This window comes from Conger conger, chromosome 5 (genome assembly GCF_963514075.1).
Source record: "Conger conger chromosome 5, fConCon1.1, whole genome shotgun sequence".
NCBI lineage: Eukaryota > Metazoa > Chordata > Actinopteri > Anguilliformes > Congridae > Conger > Conger conger.
This window is the reverse complement of record NC_083764.1, coordinates 22695687-22702000: the sequence shown is the minus strand read 5'-3', so window position 1 is coordinate 22702000 and position 6314 is coordinate 22695687.

The following is a 6314-nucleotide window of genomic DNA, read 5'->3' as shown; positions in this document are numbered from 1 at the left end:
TCACCGGCCAGCCCAGATGTGACCTCCTCCACAGATGAGGAAAACTCCAAAAACCGCAGATCCTTCCAGAGTATGAAAAAGAACAGTCACTTTCTCAACTGCATTTTTATTTTTACACTTGATGCGGTCTTGGCTTGCAGTGAATTACCTCTAGCGTTTGTGTCACATTATCTGCAACATAAACCACAGCAGGAAAAATATGCTAGATGCTGTGTTATAACTTTGCCAAGATCATCATCATAATAGCTAACTAGGACATTAAGAATTCTATCAATGTTCAGGCTTGTAGACTCATCAGTATTCAAGGAAAACATCCCTTTTTTAAACTTGTCAGACAACTTTGTTACTGCCGTGTATGAGTTTCTGTTCCCACCATTTTCTTCAACCCAAGCCCATCTCCATTCATTTTTCGCTCACCTCTCAATTAGGCTTGTGTCTTCCTGAGTTTGAATGAACTTCGCTTCCACATTTCAACAAAGACACGTGGAATCGCGTTATAACATTTACGTTTTAAGACCTTGTGTTGTATGTTACAAAAGAAGGGATGTTATCATATTGATATATTGCACGGACTATTATTTTAGGGGGAAATAGCAAAATTATGCATTATCTTGACTTACCCGGAGAGTGGTTGTTGTGTTCTCTTTCTATTTCATTCATTTTATTTTTTGCGAGATTATTATTTTGTAGAAAAAACGGGCGAACACCGGAAATCCGGCACCGTACCTGAGAACTTTAAGTCCTGTTGCAGTGTATTTTCTGTAGAGTTTGCATCCCTTTCTCTACAACAGATAATTAAGCAATGTTTCATCACAGGGAAGAAAGTGGCCAGTTAATTTAAAATGGAGTTCCCTCTTTCTGTGTCAAGAGCTTCAGACACGGGGGTCACCCAGCCCCCTGGCCACATCAGTACGGTTGAAGGTGTGGTCAAGGATGAGTCACCCAGGATAGGCCAAGAGGATGAGTTACCTAGGATAACCAGAGGGAAGGTAAATGTCCCAGCATTGTGCAGGCAAAATCAACTCCTATATGGCCCACTTCCCAACCTGAAATCTTTTTTTTTGCTGGATAATATTTGGAGTGTATCTTACATGGAGTGTATCTTACACAGGGAAAATGCACCAGAAGGTATTAACAACAATACAATAAAGAAATGCATCAATAAATAATCCTTATATACACTCCCTGAGCACTTTACACATGAACACCTGTACACCTACTTATTCATGCAATTATCAAATTAGCCAATTGTGTGGCAGCAGTGTGGCAATACATAAAATCATGCAGAAATGAAGACCATGAGCTGTCTTTGGGAGAAAAGCAAGCCATTTTGAAGCTTAGAAAAGGGGGGAAGTCATAGCCATTGCACAAGCATTGGGGATAGCTTGTACAACAACTTGGTATGTCCTGAAACAGAACGAAACTGCTGCCGTACTGAGCAACAGATATTGAGCAGGTTGACCAAGGAAAGCAACAACAGTTTTAAGTCTTTATTTGTACTTGCGAGCCAGTAAAGAATGGGGGTATGTGCTTACCAACACTTTCCCTAAAATGCAAGAGGGGCAGTCTCTCTTTCCTTTTTTACTTCGCCTAACATGTGACAGAATATTTTAACGGTATCTCAATCAACTGTTCAAGAGAGACTTAGAGAGCAGCAATATAGAGGCTATACCACAAGATGCACACCACTCATCAGTAGTAAGAATCAGAAGGCAAGATTACAATTTACAAAGTACAGAGATCAGCCACAAAAGTTCTGGAACAAAGTTTTATGGGCTGATGAGACCAACCTTAACCTCTACTAAAGTGATGGAAAGGCCAAAGTGTGGAGGAAAAGCGATCTGCTCATGATCTGAAAGCTCATCTGTGAAGCATGGTGGAGGAAGTGTCATGGCTTGGGCTTGCATGGCTGCTTCTGGAGTGGGCACAGTAATGTTTATCGATGATCGTAGCTGCAGGATGAATTCAGAAGTCGACAAAAGCATTCTCTCTGCCAACCTATGGGGAAATGTGTCCAAACTATTTGGGTGGAACTTCATCATGCAGCAAGCCAATGACCCAAACCACACTGCCAACACATCAAAGGACTTCTTTAGGGAGAAAAAGTGTAAGGTTTTAGACTGGCCAAGTCAAACACCAGACCTTAACCCAATTGATTCATGCATTTCACCCCCTGAAGAGGAGATTGAAGGGAACCCCCACCCCCACCCAAATAAACAACTGAAAGAGACTGCAGTAAAAGCCTGGAAAACCTCAAAAGAAAAGTGCAACAGTTTGGTCATGTCAATGGGTCGCAGGCTCAATGCAGTTATTGCAAGCAAGGGATATGCTACCAAATATGAAGTTTTATTTACTTCATTTTACTGAAATAGTTCCAATACTTTAGCTCACCTAAAATTGGGTGATCTGATGCCAAAGGTGCTATGTTCTTTTAACAAATGTTTGTTTAACAAATCTAGGTGTAAATACCAGGAAATAAATTATTATTATTATTTACTTATATAGCCTGTGTGAAAACAGACCTTTTCATTGTGCAAGCAGTAACATTTCACTGTCCATCTTACAATCATCCACTTTTCTATTGTGCATAGTCATCAGTTGCTGGCCGTCATTAGCCATTCAATCAACACTCAAGGTCAAGTTACATACACTTAGTGACCAATTTATTAGGTATTTATTATATTTATTTTTAGACTTATTGGTCTACAATCGACTTATTTGAGTTACTGTCGCCTTCCATTCAGCTTAAACAAGACTGGCCATTCTCCTCTGGCCTCTCTCATTAACAAGGCCTTTTTGCCAACAGAACTGCCGCTCACCGGATGTTTTTTGTTTTTCGTGCCATTCTGGACGCAGGGGTGGTAAAAAGAGTTGTGTTTTGCAGTGAGGTAGGTTTGGGGTTCCATGAGGGACCCCTCAGTGGTGTTCTACTCACTGATTTGATCTTCAACCTAACCCACGTCAGTTTCCCTGTTTGTTTGTTGCTTTGTGTGTTTAATTTACTCATTAATTTGCCCTCACTTAATCAACCCTTGCATCTTCCTAACCAGGTTTAGGGTTAATTCCATTTCAATTAAGTCACTTCAGAAGATTGAAATTGCAATTCTTTTCTGGGGATTTTTACAATGAATTAACTGAACTGATATGAAATGGAATCAGCCCCAACCACACTCCCAAAAATAACAATATTAGCTTTTGACACTTCAGATGGGTGAGTTGCATTATGGGTATGTGTATTGTCATATTTTATTGTATGGGTGTCTTTGGGGGGTGAGTGTGTCCATCACTGTTGAATTATTATATGTGCCCAGTCCCCAAAGCCATAGAAAGTGACCTTAATATCAGAATATATTTCTATCCTTCCCCCTCTCCCCCATCCTTCCTCCCTCTCTCTCTGTTACCCTGTCTTTCCTCCACATCTCTCTCTCCTCCCTCCATCCAGGCAGCACCAGAAAAAAGACCAGGACAAGAAAGACATTCTAAACCTTCACTTCACTTTAAACCTTAATTTCACTGCTTTTCAAAAATAAATATATGTAGCCCTGCATGTTTTAAGTTAGAGTATTACAGATGTATTTTACTGTATGTATGTATGTTATGTATGTACACTACCGTTCAAAAGTTTTGGGTCACCTCGTCTTTTTCTGCTTTTTCTGATTAAATGTTTTATTTTCTTTGTTTGTTATCAAACAATTTATATGTGGTCAAAGCACAATATTTCCTGTGACCCCAGCTGTTACACAACCCCACAGCATAATGAATCCACCTCCATGCTTCACAATTGGCAACCTGTTCTTCTCTACAAAGGCATCACCCTTTTTTCTCCAAACATACCTTCTTTGTTGGTGGTCAAAAAGTTTGGTTTCAGTCCAAAGCACATTCTTCCAAAAGGCTTCAGGCTTCTCAATGTTTTCTTTTACATCCTTCTGATGATTAATTTTGTGTTGAGGTCATTCTTTCTGGCAACTCTGCCATATAAGTATTTGTTGTTTAAAGTAGATTGTATTGTTATCCTGTGAACAGCTAGACCTGTGTTTGCTACTTTTTTTTGCAGTGATGTGTGGGTTCTTTGGAGCATTTCTCAACAGGTCTTGAGTCATTCTGTCTGAAATCTTTCTTGGTCTTCCAGACCTTGCCTTGACTTCAACTTCCATTTATCTTTCATTTTCTAATAATGCTTCTGACAGTGGAAATAGGTAGTTGGAAACATTGAGTTTTTGTAGCTTCCTCCTTCTTGGTGGAAATTAATCATCATCATTGGACTGTTTAGAGGAACCCATGGTTGTTGACACCAGACAGAACAGCCACAGCAGTTGGATAATTCAGAAGGCATGGAGTTACTTCAGAATAAAAAGTTCAGCCCTGGGATTTATATTCACCTGATTCATTGAAGCCCTACCGAGTAAATCACCTGGGTCTGGGCCTTATACATGATCATTTGAAAAAGTAACAAAGAATAACCAAAAGGTTTTCCAAAATTTGCACAGGGCCCTTTGCACAGGGCCCTTTTCCTTTTTTAAATAATTTTAATTGTAAAAGTGAAAATAAAAAGCTATCTTGCTTTAAAATATGCAAAAAGGTCTCATCTTTAACTCTATACCATTTAGAGTTAAGGTTTGCTTTTGATCACATAGACTCATTGTAACAGAAATTTAAAACAGGGATTTTTGCAGCCCTGTGTAGGTATTTACATCCATATTGGGTGAGCCATGTTAGAATCGCAGCCTTTTTGAGACATTTTAGGGCAGCGTCGCCAAACGACAATTGCTACCGGCTGCAAGAAAATTATTATAAAATTATCATTTGGAAAAATGAAATGGTGTAAAGTAAAACATGATAATTAACTCAAAATACGATTTTGCATATCATCGCTTGACTCTTAGCCTAAAGTGAAGCTTTTAAAAGAATGCCTTGCTAGCTTACAATACCTTGCTAGCTAGCTCACTGGCTGATATGGAATATTTCTCATTACACATGAGAACAATCTTGCAAGCAAGATTGAATTTAAAGGTACAATAGGTAAGATTTTTGTGTCAAAACATTGTTACAAGACCATATGGTCCCCACATGGCCCCTTCCTATCATTGAAAAAGGCTCACTGACATGTTGACTCACCCTCTGTCTGTGTTTATAGTCCTTAAATTCGGGTTTCAAAATATGCAGTTGACGGGCCAGCAGTCTGTACCAAAACATTGTATAGCTGTACAATAATTCAAGCTCATTGGTTGAAAATTGGTTCTAATTGCCACAGCCAATGACGTTTCAACGTCAATGCATTCACAGAGAAGGGGTGGGATAAACAGTGTTGTGGTTTGAGCGTGTTTGTTGCTGCAATTCCTCTCTTGACTGTTAGATGTCTTTCCTAAAAGTCAAGTGGTGCACATGGTTGTTGGAGGTATCACTCCTCTTAGTTGAGCGCTTTGCAAATTCACAGATAAGCTTGGGGTTCTGTGACTGAGACCCCCCGGTGGGATGTCTTGTTTGTCTTTCATTATCACTTTTCTGTCCTGATCCTAGGTAGGCTATAACACAGTTGGGAGCTTGGGTAGGCATCTCCCTTGATTTATGGGCGTACCTATTTCCTACTCGTCTTATGACCACCATAATCAGTAGGATGTGAGGTTCAGTTTCTCTGCCGTTAGTTATTTCCTTGCTCGATTCAGATTAAACTTTTGACCTTTTTGATAGGTCGTTTTATTAGTTGGCTAATTGCCTTGGAGTTATTTAATCCCTTTCTTGTTCACCCCTTCCTCCTCTGGGGTGTATCCCTTGTCTCTCTCAGTAGCTCCTTGCCCCCAGAAAATATTAGTGATTATCTCATGTCTTGCGGTTAACTTTTAGAACCCAACTTGGTCACGTTTGGTCCTCCGACCCCGCTGCTATACATTTATGAATACATTTACTATTAAACACAGCAAGGGTATTTCACAAAGCTGGCTAACTGAGTAAGCCTCACTTCTGTGCAGAGTAAACCCCGCTTCAGTCCATGGGTGGAGCTGGTGCGAGTAGCCTCTGCCAGGCAGTCCAGCCATTTACACCGGTACAAATAGACGCTCAATTACCCTGCCTTTTTATTATTTTTTAAACTAAAAATATGCAACTGTTGTCCAAATTGGAAAACAATAAAAGAACAATTATTGTAGTTTATTTATGTACTATTATAATGAACTGAATTAAAAAAAAAAAAAAAGGTAAATTGACATAAAACACCCAATGTTTCAGACTTGAGGACTTGCCATCTGAAGTTAGGGATTTAGGTAACTTGACTTGACCTGAGCTCGGTGACTTGGGACTGAACTTGACACTTACATTTG